The following is an 18,904-nucleotide window of genomic DNA, read 5'->3' on the forward strand; positions in this document are numbered from 1 at the left end:
ATGAGTATTCATCCACAAAAGCAAGAATGATCACACAATTACATGTGATCTTCAAGTAGTGCTATGGTTTCCTGAATAATTCATACCAGCTTTTTAATTGCTGGCTTCATTTAAGGTTTTTCTCTCAAAGTGACAATATATTAATACTTTCTGAAACTGAATTTAAATATATATATATATATATTAGAAAAGCAACAGCTTTTAAATAGTGTATGACAGCCTGGGCGTAAATTCTATAATGTTCACATCCATCATACCAAAGAAGTCCAGAAATAAATGTTTAAAATTTATTTTAGATCTGATTTGAACTTGAATCATGGCACCAATCAGCCTTTGAATGAGTTAGGATCTGGCCCACTATGTAGCAGTTGCCAAAAAATTATGTTAAAGTATTACGCAACAAATATTACTCATGGAAAAAAAATTGAATACCTGTGGCAAGTAACATTTTTTTCCCTTGTATACAATATATACATTTTGAGCATTAGCTTCTTAATTCAAATAAATCTTCCAGGTTCCTTGATTTTGCGAACCTCTAATAGACAATAGGTCTGAACTGTGACCAGAAATTTTGTATGGGTCAGTGAAAAGATAAAGTGTCACCCCTACTACAAAGGCCAACTATAACTGTATCCCTTACATTCAGAAGATTATTAATGTTATAAATTAAAACATTCTTAGGCCCATTTTACAGAAATGGAATACTAAAACTCAAGAAAGATTAGAATTATTCAGCGTGGTGTTTTTTGAGTGGATTAGGTACATAACTAGAGTAAATCCAAGCTTGATATTAGCTCTTCCACTGACTTGCTGTTCGATACTACTCCTACCAGTTAAGCTTACTCAGCCTTCCTTGCTTAATATACTTGCAATGTAGGACTAGTATAATATTTAATCTAATAGGACAAACAAGAAGTTGAAGACCAAACAAACAAAATCAGGGGAAGATCTGAAATTGCTGTCTCTTATGTGGTGACCAAGCTAAACTTTTTATCCAACTTGCCTAAGATGATACCATCACGTATGATAGTTTGTAGATATAGCTGGTTAAAAATGTTTGTAAGCAATATGAATGCACGTTAACATATTTCTATTTTTCTAGATGTTCTGTCTTCAAATGTCCTTGACATACCCTTCCTTGGTCTGGGAGAATTTGTTCATTTCGGTTGGCCTAATTATTATGAAATCTTTAACTAGATATTTAAATGTATTTTCTTCTGAACCGTATGGCTGCAAAATTAAGTTTCATGGTTGGCAGGGTTGAAAGGGACCCAAGCAAATCATCTAGTCTGACTCCCTGCCATGGGCAGGAAAGGACGCTGGGGTCAAATGACCCCAGCTAGGTGCCTGTTTAGCCTTCTTTTGAAGACCCCCAGGGTAGGAATGAGCATGATTTCCCTTGGAAGTTGGTTCCAGCTCCTAGCCACTCTGACAGTGAAGTAGATATCTAGCCTGAATCTACTCTGTCAACTTATGGCCATTGTTCCTTGTTACCCCCAGTAGTGCTTGGGGGAACAAGGACTCTCCCACTGCCTGATGGTCCCCCTTGGCAAGTTTATAGCTGGCCACTAAATTCCCTCTCAGCCTTCTTTCGTGGAGGCTGAACAGGTTCAGGTCCCATAGCCTGTCCTCATACGGCTTGCCCTGCTGCCCCCTAAACATGTGAGTGGCCCTCCTCTGGACCTTCTCGATGCTGTCGACATCCCTCCTGAAGTGTGGTCCCCAGAACTGGACGCAGTACTCCAGCTGCAGCCTGACCAGTACCGCATAGAGGGGGAGGATCACCTCCTTAAACCTGCTCGTGATGCATCTGTGGATGCATGACAAAGTGCAGTTAGCCTTCTTGACTGCGTCCCCACATTGGTAGCCCATGTTCATCTTAGAATCAGTAGTGATTCCAAGATCCTTCTCTGCCTCTGTGCTGATGAGAAGAGAATTCCCCAGCCTGTAGGTATGCTGCTGGTTCTTCCTTCCCAGGTGCAACACCTTGCACTTCTCCGTATTGAAACCCATCCTGTTCTTATCCACCCACCTCTGTAACCTGTCGAGATCTAGTTGTAGCCTGTCCCACTCTTTTAGCGTGCTTACTTCCCCCACATCTTAGTGTTATCTATGAACTTGAACAAGGTGCTTTTCACCCCCTTGTTTAAATTGCCGATGAAGATATTGAACAGTGCGGGCCCAAGGACTAAGCCCTGGGGAACCCCACTACCCACATCTCTCCAAGTCGAAAATGACCCATCCACCACCACTCTCTGGGTGCAGCCCTCCAGCCAATTTGTGACCCATCTAACTGTGTAGGCATTGACACAAGGGACACCTAATTTTTTAATGAGGATGGGGTAAGAGACAGTGTTGAAGGTCTTCTTAAAGTCCAGGAAGACTACATCTACCGCAACACCTGAGTCCAAGGCTTTTGTGACCTGATCATAGAAGGCCACCAGGTTGGTCTGACAAGACCTGCTTCTACTGAACCCATGTTTCATAGTTTGTAGGATCAGAAAGGACCTGAGCAGATCATCAAGTCTGACCCCCTGCCATAGCAGGAAAGAGTACTGGGGTCAAATGACCCCAGCGAGGTGTTTGTCTAGCCTTGTCTTAAAGACCCACAAGGTAGGAGCAAGCACCACTTCGCTTGGAAGTTGATTCCAGATCCTAGCTGCCCTGACCATGAAGTAGCGCCTCCTGATATCTAACCTGAATCTACCCTCTGTGAGCTTGTGACTGTTATTTCTAGTCACTCCTGGTAGCGCTTGAGGGAACAGGGACTCCCCCAGTGCCTGCTGGTCCCCTCTGAGTAGTTTGTAAATGGCCAATAGATCCCCGCTCAGCCTTCTCTTGTGGAGGCTGAACAGGTTCAGGTCCCTTAGCCTGTCCTCATAGGGCCTGCCCTGCTGCCCCCTGATCATGTGAGTGGCCCTCCTTTGGACCCTCTCTATGTTGTCCACATCCCTCTTGAAGTGTGGCACCCAAAAATGGATGCAGTACTCCAGCTGCGGCCTGACCAGTGTCACATAGAGGGGGAGGATCACCTCCTTGGAACTGCTTGAGATGCATCTGTGGATGCATGACAAGGTGCGGTTGGCCTTACTGACTGCATCCCCACACTGCCGGCCCATGTTCATCTTGGCATCAATGATGACTCCAAGATCCTTTTCTGCCTCTGTACTGATGAGAAAGGAGTTCCCCAGCCTATAGGTATGGTGCTGGTTCTTCCTCCCCACAGGCATCGCCTTGCACTTGTCAGCGTTGAATCCCATCCTGTTCTCATCCACCCACCCCTGTAACCTGTCTATGTCTGATTGCAGCCTATTCCTCCCTTCTAGCATGCCCACATCCCCCCACAACTTAATGTCATCAGCAAATTTGAACAGGGTACTTTTTACACCCTTGCCCAAGTCACTGATGAAGATGTTAAACAGTGCGGGCCCAAGGACCGAGCCCTTCAGAACCCCACTGCCCACATCCCCCCAGGTCAAAAATGACTAGACAATGTTGATTGTTGATTGTCCCTAAGCATAAACTTCTATGCTGGCCCCTCACAGATGTGCTCCTGGATAATTTTCTCAAAGAGCTTCCCCTTGACCGAGGTAAGACTAATGGGCCTATAGTTTCCTGGGTCCTCTTTCCTCCCTTTTTTGAAAATGGGGAACTCATTGGCCCTTTTCCAGTCATCAGGCAACTCACCAGAACACCACAAGTGCTCATAAAGCTATGCCAGGGGTCCTGCAATGACCTCTGCCAGTTCCCTAAGCACTTTGGGGTGGAGATCATCAGGACCTGCTTATTTGAACACATCTAGTCCCTCCAGAAGTTCCCTGACTAGGTTCTCACTGACCCTGGGCCTGGCTGCACTTCCCCTGGGTCTGTCAGGAATTCCAGTGGGGGGATATCCCTGTCCCTGCTCAAAAAAATGGAAGCAAAGAATCTGTTAAAGAGATTAGCTTTGTCATCTGGTGCTACCACCCCATTGCCAAGCATGTCCTGCAGAGTTTAGTACCTTCTTTTTACCCGCTATGTATTTAAAAATTGACTTCTTGTTATCTTTGATCTGGGCCACTAGTCCCAGTTCCATCTCTGCCTTAGCCTTCCTAATAGCCCCCCTACAATCTCGAGCCAAGGAGGTATAATCCTCCTTGGTCATGGCCCCTCCCTTCCATTGGGTGTACGCCTGCTTTTTGGCTTTGAAGCATTCATGGACGCTTTTGGTGAGTTATGAAGGCTTTTGAGCACTCTTGCCCCCCTTGACCCATGTGGGGATTGTCACCCTTTGGGCTTGGAGGATCATCTCCTTAAGGAACGACCACTCTTCTTGGACTCCCACCTCCCCTCCCCTTTGGGACCTCAGTGCCTCCCCAACTAGTCTCCTTACCTCATTGAAATTCACCCTCCTGAAGTCCAGGTCTGCTGCCTTGCTGCAGGCCTTTGACATCCTGTGCTTAATAGTAAATTCCAGTAACTGATGGTCGCTATCACCCAGGTAGTTGAGCACCCGTAGTCCCCTCACCAGGTCATCACCTGTGGCCAGGACCAGGTTGAACAAGGCATTTCCCCTTGTGGGAATGTGTGTCTCTTGGGTTAGATGAAGGTCCTGTAAAAAAGCTAAGAAGCTATGTGAGCAGTCAGACCTGGCTGACTGCTCTTCCCAGCAGATGTCTGAGTAGTTTAACTCACCCATGATAACCACCAATGTTCTCTCTAAGAAGCAATGGTCTATGGGCACACTGCCTCTGTCTGTGACTGCTCCACCTTGGTCCAGCATGGGACACGTACCAAAGGGGGCTGGAGACCAGGGGCTGGGGCCAGGGCCTGAGGGTTGGAGCCAGGGTCCAGGTCTGTAGCTGGGGGCCAGAGGCTGGAGCTGGGAGACAGGGGCCAGGGGCTGAAACTGGAGGATGGAGGCTGGGGCCAGGGGCTGGGGTCTGCTGGGCCAGGGCTGAAACTGGGGGCCAGTGGCTGGAGGCTGGGGCCAGGGGCTGAATCTGAGAACCTGGGGCCAGAGACCAGGGACTGGAGCTGGGAGCCAGGGGCTGGAGGCTAGGGCCAGGGACCAGGGGCTGGGGCCAGAAGCTGGAGGCTGTGGCCGGGGACCAGGGCCTGGAGCTGGAGCCTGGTGTGGGCTCCCCAACTCTGGGGAAGTGCTCTGCTCCCCCATATCAGGGCTGGGGAGTGAAGCACTTTCCCAGAGCCAATGAAGCCCACACTAGCTGCATGTCCCAGACTCCATCCCTGTCTTGCCTCATCTCAGGGTGGAGCTGCTGTCTGCCCCAGTGAGGCTCTGCCATCCCTTGGACACTACTCCGCTCCCCGGCCCTGATGCCACATGCCTCCTTGCTTCCTGAGGTGATGCAGGGGAGAGGAGCAGCATCCCAGAGCTGGCGGAGCCTCACTGGGACAGGTAGTGGCTCCTCCCTGAGGTGAGACAAGGCAGGGATGGAGGCTGGGGCGGAGGGCTGGTGCAGGCTCTGCCAGCTCCAGGGAAGTGCTCCACCCCCGGCCCTGATGCAGGAGAGTGGAGCACTTTCCTGGAGCCCGCACCAGGCTCCCGCCCCAGCCTCTCCTCATGCGCGGCCTTGAAAAAGCTGTGCACGGCTACACTTTAAGTTGTGCATGGCCGCCCATGTGCACACCTTAGAGGGAACCTTGGTGATCACGTCCCTTGACTTAACTGCCTCCGCGAGCTGACTTGAGAATTCCCAGTCTAGCTCTTCTCCCTGGTTAGGAGGCCTGTAGTAGACCCCCACTGTTAGGTTCCTTTCCCCCAGCCCCCTTGTATTCTGACCCAGAGCACCTCAGTCTGCCCTACCTCAGACCCAGTGCTGTTTGCAGAGATTGTGTATTGTTCTTTAACATAGAGCGCCACACCCCCACCTTTCCTCCCTGTTCTGTCTCACCTATACAGCCTATAGCTCTTGATGTTTACCACCCAGCCGTGCGTTGGATCCCACCAAGTTTCAGTGAGCCCCATTATGTCTGTTTCCTGAGACCTTACTTTTAGTCTCTATCTTCCTGAAATGGAGAAATGATTTCAAGATATGATGAGATATATGCTTGGCTGTGTCAGGTTAGAATGTTATGCTTTTTGTTGTGTCAGGATTGATGGTAGTTTTACTAAGAGGTTGGTAATGATTTGTACATGATGGTTTGGATAGGGATGATCCTGCCTCAGACAGGGGGTTGGACTAAATGACCTATGGAGGTCCCTTCCAACCTTATTTCTGTATGATTCTGTGATTGAGAAGATACTTTGAGGCTTGCAAAATGAGGATATATGAGTTTGGTTAAAAGAATAAAAGTATTACTAGAAGTGCCTTTAACTCAGTGTTTTGACAGTCATTGGGTAAATTTACATATTCAATTAGTGCAGCACAATAAACTCTGGTGCAGTTTGTGCCAGGTTTAATAGCTTCTAGGCCCGGCATCTACATGATTGTCTAGGACCACAGCAGTGTGAACTGGGCCAAAGCAGCCCTGGACTGGAAGCAGGCTCAGGGGGTCAGCCACAGGCTCCAGGTCACAGCATCAGGCATCAGAGGGGCTAGCTGAGACACAAGAGTGTCCAAAGAGTGGAGCTTTTTGGCTAGGCAGAAGAGGTCTGTCCTCCTGCTACCTGGGCAGACTGAGTGCTACTTATGCCTGGGTCAGCGCATTCACACATGTGTTTAGGCAGTTATTTTCAAAGCCCAAGATAGTACTCCCAGAGAGTACTATCTTATGGCAGTAAAAATTAGTTTGCTGTATCTAACAGCATTGCACATATAAACTGGCATTTTACACTGCAGCAAATTAGTCTAGTGCACAGTTAAACACATGTGAAGATGGACCCACTGTTCTCAAATGCTTCAGAAGAAGGTAAAGGAAAAAATTCATTTGGCACATAGGCAAAATAGCTTATGATGCATTTGTGAAGGACTGGGAATTTCTTTCTCATTCTAGCAAGTAATTTTTGGCATGAAACATAAGAAATATAAGTTTCTTCCTAGCCAAATGAAACAACAGTTATTATTTTCATTCATATACATTAGGTCATCTAATTGCAGTTAACATACATGATTAAAACAAAACAAATTAACGCTTTATTTTTTTGTAACAAGCGTCAATTGCACATATCCATTTTGACCAGGGGTGGGTAAAATATAGCCCACCTTGTGCCCTCTCTGGACTCAGCCCAGCAGAGTGGACTAGAGTGGATCAGCTCTGGACCAGCCAGAACCTGTGTGCACAGCCCCAACCCCAGCCCACCCTGTGCCTGCTCTGGACCACCTGCCTATGCTGAGCAGTGGTAGGAAATGCTCCTCCCTATCTCTTTGGTACTGGTCAGGCCTCAGCTGTAGTACTGCGTCCAGTTCTGGGCACCACACTTAAAAAAAAAACATGGATAAGCTCGAAAGAGTACGAAGAGTCACCCTCATGGTCAAGGGCATAGAGGATAGGCCCTACAAGGAGAGACTTGAGGAATTGGGCCTGTTCAATTCGAGTAAGAGGAGGATGAGAAGTGACTTGATAGCCACCTACAAGTACATTGAGGTGAACACCAAGGTTTAGGTGAGCAACTCCTCAGGAAGGCACCTCAAGGCAGGATGAGGACCAATGGGCATAAGCTTATACAAGATAAATTCAGACTAGATATAAGGAAAAACTTCTTGTCTGTAAGGGTCTCCTGAATCTGGAACACACTCCTACCATCTTTGGACGTGTTCAAGAGGAAGCTGAACAGGCACCTTGTTGAACTTGTCAGAGTTCATAACTTCCTGTCCATGGCAGGGGACTGGACTTGATGATCTTACAGGTCCCTTCCAGTTCTACAATTCTATGATTCTGTTTTGAGATCTGGTGTTTGTTCTTTGTAGTGGGTGCATCTACTCATCCGTTGATACACATTAACTTATTTCAATGCACATTAGATTCACTAAGGGCACTTTTATGTGTGCTTTGGGGTGGCACTTTAAATAGAACAGCTCTGGGAGCTGCTACTATTGAAGCACTGCCACATCCTGTGTATTGGTATTCCTGTACTTAAATGGTGGCGGGGGGAGGCACTTGAACTAAAGCTCATCAAACAAGCTTTAGTCCAAGCACCCCCACCACCATTGTTAATCCGAGGGAAACAGGAGACACACATCTGTTCCAACTGGAGTGGCTCTCAGTACTAGATTTCATGTGCATTAAATTAAGTGTGTTAATGCACATGTATATGCGCCCTGTATGACTATGGGTAAATCACTTCGGGCAAACTCTACCATTTGCTATAGCTTGGTTCCAGTGATAGAGTGCATTGTCTCAATGTCTATTCTGCCTCAGAGGTATAGTGAATCTTTGAATTCCCCAGCTTCAGAGGAAGGCTGGTAATCTAGGGCACTATTAAAAGTATGCAGGTCACTCCCTGCACCCCTTTCCTGGCATAGAGGTTACTCCCACCTACTTTCAGGCATGCTGCATTTGAGGAGCAATTACAAATTCATGTGCAAATCTGAAATATTGTGCTTTCAATCATGTGCAAATTCATATTTTTGAAAGCTGAATCTGTTTAAGTGAGAGTAGACTTTGGTCTGATTTGAAAACGTGAATGCATTGTTAACACACATGGCCAGTTAAATGTTTGAGAGCTGGCCACTTGCCTTCTCAAATCATCAGTTAAGTTCCTGATTGCAACTTGCCCCTCCTATAATTTCTATTTAGTTACCAAAAAAAAAGTGTTTTATTAGTATATATATTTTGTGAAAGCACACCAACTCATTTTGAGATTTATCTGTAACCGCCACATGAGAAAGGGCTGGTGAGCTATTTTGTGTAACTCCTAAGGAAAGCGTATGTCTCATTATCATCTGAATATAATGGAAACCTGATTGAGTAATATTTTACAGTTGCAGTGTTTACAGAAAATTCTTGGGATGGATTATTTTTTTCTTTGGTATGGACAGAGGAAAGACTTCAAATAAAAAATGGAATAATAGATGAAAAGGGATTTTCTCATTGTGTGTACTTTGTGTGGTGAAAGGGAGATTGTACTGAAGAAAAGGAAAAATAGTACTTGCATCAATTACCTATTTTCTTTATGCAGATACAATAATATGAATCTAGTATCTTTATTTTTCATTGTCACTATTAACACATTTATGTCAGTTATAAAGTCATCAAAGAAAAAAGAAATCCCTAATATACATGCTCAGCTCCACAGAATCCACTCTTTCTTCTCTGTACTGGAACAGAACTAAATTTTGTTCTTGCCTATACTGGTTAAAATAAGGAGTAATTTAATATGCTGTAGTGGAGTTAGACCAATACAAAATGATGTAAAAGAGAGCAGGCTCAGGTCCAGATGTTGAAATAAATTACACAAATAGAAGTATAGAACAACTGCAGTAGTACTGATGGAATTAGTATTTTGCCTGTCTTAGTTGCTAGCCTGATAAAAGTTAAATTTTAAAATATGCCAACTGTAAAACTTTTGATAATAGATTATTAGTATTCCTGTTTGATAGACATAATAATATACCTTTTTTTTTCTTATTTAGACCTTCTCTCACTAATAAGCTCATTATTCAAGTAAAATATTTCAAGGATTTAAAGATGAGTCAGCTCAAAAGTCAATTATTACTGCAAAATTCTGTTCTACCAGTGACAAAGTAGGTTGTTTACTGGGTGGTATGCAGATATTTATGGCTTGGTGCTACTCTTCAGTACTTCTCAGGTAATTATCTGTACATTTTGATCTAAAAAGGATCTTGATGAAAACTGAGTTTGACTTGTGTCATCTTGTTTAACACAGAATTGTCAGGCACAGCTATGGTGCTGTATAAATTATGAAGATGCAAAATAGCTGCTAGACTTATATACTCTCTGACATTTTGCTCTTAAAGGTCTCTAAGCCCTGATGGTAGTGCCTTTGTGCCTAGGACTGTCCTAATCATAATAAAGCTGTGTCTGACAGAGAGGCTTATCAAGCTCCAGAAACTAATCTCTCCATCTGCCTAATTTACCAGAATAAACTAGATTTTTAGATTAAGTGCACACTGATAAACTGGGCTCTTTACATAGTGAATTTGGCCCCACTACTTTTCTTAATATGGGGATGGTGGTAATTTTTCATTGAATTGCCATTGGGTAAAAAAATAGAATTGCTATGGAAGTGGAGTCCTGGAAGCACGGTTTAAAACTCTGGACTTTGCCTTTCTTGCAAATGCCCTAAAACACTAGGCTACATACTCATGCTTCCTTTTTCTTTCAGAACCAATGAATCTTATGTTCCTTTTTTTGTGCAATAGTACTGCTTTAATTGCATATATTGATACTGTCTTCACCCAAGAAAGCCTCTAGTGTGGTATTTAAGACTTTCCAGGAAGGAAGGAGATGTGGGTCTGAGTATTCTTAGGCTGAGAAGGGAATTAAAGCCAGGTTTCTCCAAGTGCTTTCACTATTTGGTTGTGATCTAAGAAGGTGCTTGGCAATATCACCCCTACCAAGAAAATATTGTTGTCATCATCCTTTTTAAAGAAAAATATTGAGCCTTGTTCCGTTATATGAGATAAACAGCATAGGCACCTACCTTGGGGAAATAATTTTGGGCTTTGGATCACAACTTACCTTGGGCTTCAGCTGTAGGAGGGATTTCTGACAGATGCCTATTAATATTTTTTTCCTGTTGGCCAGCACTAGGCTTTTTCTAAGCAGAGTGTTTGCTCTTTTGCATCCTATTCTTTGAGATACCCACATTTTCCTTTTATAGGGAGCCTAGAACAGGGGTTGGCAATATTTTTGGTCAGATTGCCAAAAACACCAGCAATCTCAACTTGTAAGATATTGGTGTGCTGGGATGGGCAGCAAGGGAGCCGCAAGGGGCCCAATCCTTGTTGTGGCAGTGCACCCCCAACCCCTTCCCCACCATCCACCCCAAGGCACGTGTGCCAAGCAAAATTGTATTTTATTCCCCATTTATAAGCTCTTTAAAATGAACTGGCAGAGATTTAATGTGCAAACATCTCAGAAAAGAGATGAGCTGAATCTGATTTCAGTTGTTTGTTTCAATTACTGTGACGCTTCTGCTGTGGTAGCCTATGCTGTTCTAGCACCCTGAGATCCTTTTAAAGGTGCAGCAGGGTGCTGTACAGTATTAGCACTGTTAGGTGTGCAAACACCTTCTCATGATTTATAAGATAAACACAAAGGTCTCAGATAGCAATTCATAGTGTTAAAAACTTTCTGACCGTATTGTGGTCTTTCAGAGTTCCTTGCAACAGAAGAATTGCTCTATTATTTTTGTTAGTCAAAAATTCAATAAATGCTAAGAGCTAATATATTTTGAGGTGTGCTTCTTGTTTTAAATACTTCTGGTAGTATTTAAATACATCTTTGTATTAAAAAAAAATTCAGAATTTACAAATTTCCTGGGTTAGTGGATCCATTGGAACAAATCCATTGTATTTACTCAGTTCTGAGGCCAATGATCTTATAACTTGCAAATTAAATAGAAAAAGAGGCAGAGAATGTAAATAAGGGAAAAGAGAAATTATTAGGGAAAATATTCATTATTGGGTAGTATTTGTAGTTCTTTAGAAAATCTGTTTTCTGACACAAAGTTTTCCTTTCATCTCTTCTTCTTTACCTCCTCCTTCTCTCTCTCTTTCTTTCTTCCTTTTTGAAACAGCAGTATGGATTTTCATCTATGCATTACAGATTTCTTCATTTTTCTGTACAGTTTCTCTTATTTCTGTTAAAACTAATAAGTTATGTTTTTATTTTACAAATGAATGTTATAATAAAATATGGTGCAATATTGCCAGAAGTCAGAGTATTAACTCTGAGAAACTAGCTTTTCAGAATCAGTTGTAGGGAATGCACCACACCCCCAGCACCCCCCAAAAAGTCTGTGCACAAAAATTTCTATCAATACATTTTTCTTAGCTCTTTCTTTGAAGAACTGTTTGTTCTACCTACACCTCAGAAATCACAGATTTTCTCATTATCAGCACTATAACCTCTATACTGGTATTCTCTGCTGAACACTTTTGTTTTACAGTTCATATTAGAAATAAAGCACCTGCAATGTACCCTGCACCAGCAGGATATGATTATAAAGGGTTGAAGTTGATGTCACTTTTGAGCACCATGAGCTATGTGATCTGTTTTTTCTCCATCATATCATAATTAATAGCTCACTCTAAAGTTTTCCACAGTGTACCTGATCATCTCACATAGATAGATAGATAGATAGATAGATAGATACTGATTTCCCTTGCAGAACCTTTCATGAATTTGTCTACAGATGACTTATTTCTTCTTTTGCATTCACTTTTACCTATAGGAAGCTGATAGAGAAAGTGGGATGCAGGAAAGCTAGAAGGCAGAAACATGGAGTAACAAGATTGCCACTAGCTGACTTCCTGTTCTCTAGGCTTGTGAATCTGAGTTACTGGAAAAAACCACTGCAAAATATGGGGGGATAGAAAGAAGAAGCAGGGTCAACTTTATATCTGAAAGTGCAGAGGAATCTCCATGGTACAGCTAGATTGTCACTGGGTTTGAACTTATGGTTTTAAACAGTCAGAAGGTGTGCACCTTACAGTGACCTTTACACTAACTATTAGTGTAGACATACCCTTACTATCCAGTGTATCATATATGAAGTGCATCCCAATATGAAAAAAACCTCCCATTTAATCTAGAACAAATTTACTCTTCACTGGTCTATGAGCGAAAAAAGTGTTTAAGGACTGGGGAGATATGGAGAAAAAAAGGTTTTTTTTATAAACACAGCTTTGCATGAGTGAGAAGAACTAAACAATGAACTTTATTGTGGAGCAGTAGGCAACCTCTGTAGACCCCTGGTCTCTCTCTAACAGGTACAGCGTAGCTGAGGGACTGTCTCTCATTTCCCAACTTTTATAAACTAGGGAGTATTTTTAAATGATAAATGTTTTTACCAGGGTTCTGGATATTCCATTTGCCATGGAAAAAATGTGGAAAAACTCAGATTTTCTCCTTTAAAGGAGAAAAATACAGGAAACAGCACACTTCCCTTTGCAGACTAGCAGAGTTCCACCCTGCAAGAAGCTTCTTGGGGCTGGAAGAAGTGGGAGAAGTGTGATCAGGCAGGGGGTGCAGCCGGCAGCCCGCATGCTCCCTATAGGCTCCACTTGAGCCTTGCCACTTGTGGGTGAGGGGGAGCCAGGTTATATGCTTCATTCTGGCTGCAGCAGCTGCTGTGTCCCTTGAGTGGCAGCTGGGGCTCAGGTACTGCTAGATGGGGTAGGGGGCTGTTCCTATAGCCCTGGCAGGCCTGGAGGGCAGGGAGCTTCAGGTCATGAGTGGGGGGTACCATCGGCCCAGGAAGCTGTGAGTCAGGAATGAAGGCACCGGCAGAAGCAGGAGGCTGTGGGTTGGGAGTGAGAGGCACTGGCAGAACCAGGAGGCTGTGGATTGGGAGTGAGGGGCAACAGCATAGGCAGGAGCAGGGCAACAGCATATCAGAGCTGTTGAGCACCACAAAGTGCTGGACCTGTGACCCAGATGAAGCTGGACCTGTGACCCAGTGAACAAATGAGACAGGGGGAGCGCTGATTTCCTATGATTAAAAAACCCAAAATCAAATGCCAAAATATATAGGTATTTAGAATGTATTTTATTATGATTGAGGCATTAGTAGGCTTCCAAATTGCTTTAAAGTTGTAAATGTATCAGTAAAACATTTTGTTTAACTGATACCTATATATGGTGTTACATTTTAATCATGGAAAAATATAGATTTGGGGGTTTGATCAGAGAATTTGTAATTTTTTTAACTAGAGAAAACCAGGATCTCTGGTTATTATGACAAAGTTAATGGTTCCTCAGGAGCATGCATAACCCACTGTCATATAGTACAGCAGGGGTTGTCAGCCTTTTTCTGGTGCAAAGTGGCAGCTTGGCAACCCAGCTGTGGCTATAGGCAGGATGTCTCTGCTTCCAGAGCAGCCAGATGTCTGTATTCACTCTCACTGGAGATACCTGACCCTTTCACAGCAAGAGAAGTGAAGATATTGTGGAGTAGCAGGGTGCACTGTGGAGGAGACGGGCAATACAGAACAGCTCCAACCCACCAATTCCTAAGCTGAATTAGATTTCTTCACAGCTTGCAGGGCTGTGTGTTGCCAGTCACTGTAAATGTTAAGCAACCAAGAGTGGAGCTGACAGGGAACTGGGGAGCCATTCTCACCAGTCTCAGGACTACTTAGTCTGCAGCAACCAACAGAACCTGTGTAATATGTCAAAATTTATTCTTCTTTAATACTGTGATTTTGCCAACACAGCAAATTTTTTGTTTTCTAATCATTATTTGACATTTGTAAAATAGCACTTTTGAGCTTGGAAGTCTGATTATGATATGAAATAAAGTTTCTGTACAAACCCAGAGAAGTGGAGAGGACAGTGTATGGCAAAACTGAAAATACAGCAGAAGTCCAGGCTTTCAGGGAGCTAGAGAGCCAATGCTCTTTTGAAACTTTTCTTTGAAATAGCTATCTAGTTTGAGCTCTCTCTTCTTTAAAATGAAGTTAAAGGAATGGAGAGATGAACTAATTATGCTGAGTTAATATAAGGGAAAGTGAAATTTACCACATCTTCTGATTTCTGGTAACTGTTCCATGCACCCTTTCTTTCATTCACTAAGTGAAAGCTAAACCTTTGTTGTTCAGCATCTATTTCACTCAGAAGTAAAATTCCCTGGTTTATCATTCACTTATCTTTGCATTTTATTAGTATACAGGGGACACATGAAATAGTTGCTACAAGTCAGCTGGCTGTTAGTAAATTTCACTCCTCTCCTCATTTAATCTGATGCAATTTGTTGCTGTTTGGAAGTGGAAAGTTTTGGGGGAAGCAGGGGGGCAGTTAGGAAGGCTAAGGCAAAGATGGAACTGGGACTAGCATCCTGGATCAAGAACAAAAAGAAGCCCTTTTTTAAATACATAATACAGGTGGCAAAAAGAAGGTACTGAGTAATGTGGGGCCCCTGCAAGACACGCTAGGAAATTTGGTCATCACACCAGATGACAAAGCTAACCTGTTTAACAACTTCTTTGCCTCCATTTTCCTGAGCAGGGACTGGCTCACCCCCCACTGGGCCCCCTTCGGGCCCTAGGGGAGGCACACCTAGGCCAAGGGTAGTAAGGATCTAGTCAGGGAACTTCTGGAGGGCCTGGACGTATCAGTTGCCTGCTGGCTGGAGAGCCACACCCAGGGGGTGATAGTGTATGGGTCATTTTTGACCTGGAGGAATGTGGGCAGTGAGGTTCTGCAGGGCTCGGTCTGTGGGCCTGCACTATTCAACATCTTCATCAGTGACTTGGACGAGGCGGTAAAAAGCACACTGTTCAAATTTGCTAATGACACTAAGATGTGGGGGGGTCTGGGCATGTTAGAAGGAAAGAATAGGCTACAATGAGACCTAGACAGGTTACAGGGGTGGGCAGATGAGAATAGGATGGGATTCAACACTGACAAGTGCAAGGTGATGCACCCGGGGAGGAAGAACCAGCACCATACCTGCAGGTTGGGGAATTCCCTTCTTGTCAGTGCAGAGGCAGAAAAGGATCTTGGAGTCATCATTGATGCCAAGATGAACATGAGCTGGCAGTATGGGATGCAGTCAGGAAGGCCAATCGCACCTTGCCATGCATCCACAAATGCATCTCAAGCAGGTCTAGGGAGGTGATCCTCCCCCTCTATTCAACACTGGTCAGGCCGCAGTTGGAGTACTGTGTCCAGTTCTGGGCACTGCACTTCAGGAGGGATGTGGACAACATGGAGAGGGTCCAGAGGAGAACCACTCGCATGATCGGGGGCAGCAGGGCAGCCCCTATGAGGAGAGGCTATGGGACCTGAACCTGTTCAGCCTCCACAAGAGAAGGCTGAGCGGGGATTTATTGGCCTGTTACAAACTAGTTAGAGGGGACCAACAGGCATTGGGGGAATCCCTTTTCCCCTGACCACTACCAGGAGTGACTAGAAATAACGCTCACAAGCTGGCAGAGGGTAAATTCAGATTAGACATCAGGAGGTGTTTCTTCCCTGTCAGGGTGGCTAGGATATGGAACCAACTTCCAAGCAAAGTGGTTCTGGCTCCTACCCTTGGGGTCTTTAAGACAAGGTTTGACAATCACCTTGCTTGGGTCGTTTGACCCCAGTACTCTTTTCTGCCATGGCAGGGGGTTGGACTTGATGATCTGCTCAGGTCTCTTCCGACCCTACTAACTATGAAACTATGAGATTTTCTTCTACTTAGATCTATGGGGTTTTTTTTTATCAATCAGTGCTAAGAGATGCCCAACTGGTGGCCTGAAGACTGCAGATGGCCCATAAAGGGGTAATTTATAGCCCCCAGGCTACCCCTGCCTGCGACTCTCCCTATCTCTTCAGCTGCGGTAGTAGCCAAGTTCTTCAGGCTCCTCCTCTCTCCTCCAGCTATCACTTCCTGGGGGAGGGCAGTGCAGTGTGGCATGGCATGGTTCAGCCCGCTGTGCTAGAAGAGGCTCACACAGCATATAAATAAGAGGTCTATGGCTCATGCTGGTGTGGCATGTTCTGCTTGTGGCCTCTGGCCAATTAGAAGTTGGGCACCTCACCTAAGGTGGTAAGGATGTGGAGGGCAGCTACTTGGGACCCCGCCCCAGTGGTGCTACCTACCTTGGGCACCTCTGAGGCCAGACAGAACCCATGGTGGGGTCAGCAGCCCCCTGCCCCCCTGTCTGTGGGAGCTGCCTGGCCAGGACCCAGAGGCCAAAGGTGGGAGATGGGTCTGGAGGCTCCCTTGCCTGTCCCTCTTGTGCCCAACTTAGGGCCCTGGAGTAGCAGGTGAGGGAACTCCAGGCTGAGGTGAACAGGCTATGGAGGATCAGGGCTGCAGAGGACAAAATTGACACATATTTCCATTCTCTGCAGGATCAGTTTTCCAGCAGTCAGACCTCCCGGGACAGATGCACAGCAAAGGAATGGCAGAAGGAGACCACCAGAACCAGGGCTGCTTGGGCTAGCATGGTGGCGGCTCCCCAGGTACAACTGGGGAACAGGTATGAGGCCTTGTCAGTCTTAGAGGAGAAGGTAGAAGTGGATGCCTCTGGGGGCGGTAAGGAGGGGGACGGCAATGCCACTCAATGCATGGCATGGTCTGAGCAAGGATGGAATACCTCAAGGAAGAAACACTGAATCCTCGTCATTGGAGATTCCACCCTGAAGGGAACAGAGGGTCCCATATGGCAACCCAACCCCATGGCATGTGAGGTCTGCTGCCTGCCTGGTCATGGATTCAGGATGTTACAGACATGATCCTGGCCTCATTTGACTCTTGGACCAATACTCCATGGTCCTAATCCATCTGGGAACAAGTGATGTGGATGGGAGCAGTCCAGACCACATCATGAAGGACTACAAGGCCCTGGGGGCCAAGCTCAAGGAAACGGGGGAGCAGGTGGTATTTTCCTCTATTATCCCAGTAAATAGATGTGGATGGCACCATGAGGCCTGCATCGGAGTGTTCAACAGGCGGTTTCAGAGTTGGTGCTACTAGGTAGGCTTCGGGTTCCTTGACAATGACTCACATTTTCGTTCAGGGGGAATGATCTGGTGGGCTGGGCTCTCTACTAAAGGCAAGCACATCTTCTCTTCCGGGTTGGATGATCTCATACGGTGTGCTTTAAACTAGCTTCAGTGGGGGACATGAGGACACTTCCCAGCCAAGACAGGGGATGAGCACAAGAAGTACCCAGCTAAGTGACAGGGGTCTGGATAGTCCTAGGCTCAAGGGGGTGGTGCATGCACCCATAGGAGGCCTTCATAGAATCATAGAAGTAGAGTCAGAAGGGACCTTGTAGATCTTCAAGTCTGACCCCCTGCCTGGGCAAGAGAAAAAACTGGGCTCAAATGACTCCAGCCAGGTAGGCATGAAGCCTTTTCTTAAAGACCCCCAGGGTAGAAGCTAGCACCACTTCCCTTGGAAGTTGCTTCCAGATCCTAGCCACCCTAATTGTGAAGTAGTTCTTATGGATGTCTAATTTAAACCTACTCTCCAACAACTTGTGGCCGTTATTCCTTGTTATGCCAGGGAGTGCTAGGGGAAACAAGGTTTCTTCCAAACCCTTCTGGTCCCCCCTAGTGAGTTTATAGACAGTCACCAGGTCCCCCCTCAGCCTTCTCTTGTGAAGGCTGAACAGGTTCAGGTCCCGCAGTCTCTCATTGTAGGGTCTGCCCTGTTGTCCCCAGATCATGCGGGTGGCCTCCTCTGGGCCCTCTCCATGTTGTCCACATCCCTCCAGAACTGGACACAGTACTCCAGCTGCGGCTTGACCAGTGTTGCATAGAGGGGGAGGATCACCTCTTTGGACCTGCTAGAGCTGCACCTGTGGATGCACGACAAGATCTGGTTAAGCCCTGCCAACCGTGACCTCGCATTGTCGGCCCATGTTCATCTCGGAGTCAATAACGACTCCAAGATCCCTTTCTGCCTCCATGCTCTCAAGAAGAGAGTTTCCCATCTTACAAGTGTGCTGCTGGTTACTGCTGCCCAAGTGCAGCACCCTGCACTTGTCAGTATTGAAACACATCCTGTTTTTGTTAGCCCACCCCTGTAACCTACCCAGGTCTTGCTGAAGTCTTTCCTTCCCTACTAGTGTGCTCACCTTGCCCCAAATTTTGGTATCATCAGCAACTTTAAATAGGTTGCTTTTCACCCCGTCCAAATCGCTGATAAAGAGATTGAACAGTGCGGGCCCAAGGACTGAGCCCTGGGGGACTCCGCTGCCCACTTTCCCCAGGTCGAATATGATCCATCCACCACCACCCTCTGAGTACGGCCCTTGAGCCAATCTGCAATCCATCTGACTGTAGGCATCAATGCCACAGTCACCCAATTTCTTAATGAGGATGGGGTGGGAGA

The 18,904-nt window shown here is 45.5% G+C and overlaps 2 long non-coding RNA genes across 2 annotated transcripts in view; one reads left to right on the forward strand and one right to left on the reverse strand.

The window, feature by feature from the left end:
* Positions 1–1,181: 1,181 nt before the first annotated feature.
* Positions 1,182–10,826, reverse strand: LOC109309555. Its single transcript, XR_002100958.1, has 3 exons — positions 10,739–10,826; positions 4,170–4,171; positions 1,182–1,193 (listed from the first exon to the last, which is right to left on the reverse strand). It is a non-coding gene; the product is annotated as an uncharacterized LOC109309555 (long non-coding RNA).
* The window catches only part of LOC109309556, an 11,777-nt gene continuing 3,641 nt past the window's right edge, over positions 10,769–18,904 (forward strand). Inside the window, exons 1-2 of the long non-coding RNA XR_002100959.1 lie at positions 10,769–10,858; positions 10,896–10,899. This is a non-coding gene — a long non-coding RNA (uncharacterized LOC109309556). The remainder of the gene's footprint in view (positions 10,859–10,895; positions 10,900–18,904) is intronic.

Source organism: Crocodylus porosus, unplaced genomic scaffold, assembly GCF_001723895.1.
Source record: "Crocodylus porosus isolate Cpor-Errol unplaced genomic scaffold, CroPor_comp1, whole genome shotgun sequence".
In the NCBI taxonomy this organism is placed as follows: domain Eukaryota; kingdom Metazoa; phylum Chordata; order Crocodylia; family Crocodylidae; genus Crocodylus; species Crocodylus porosus.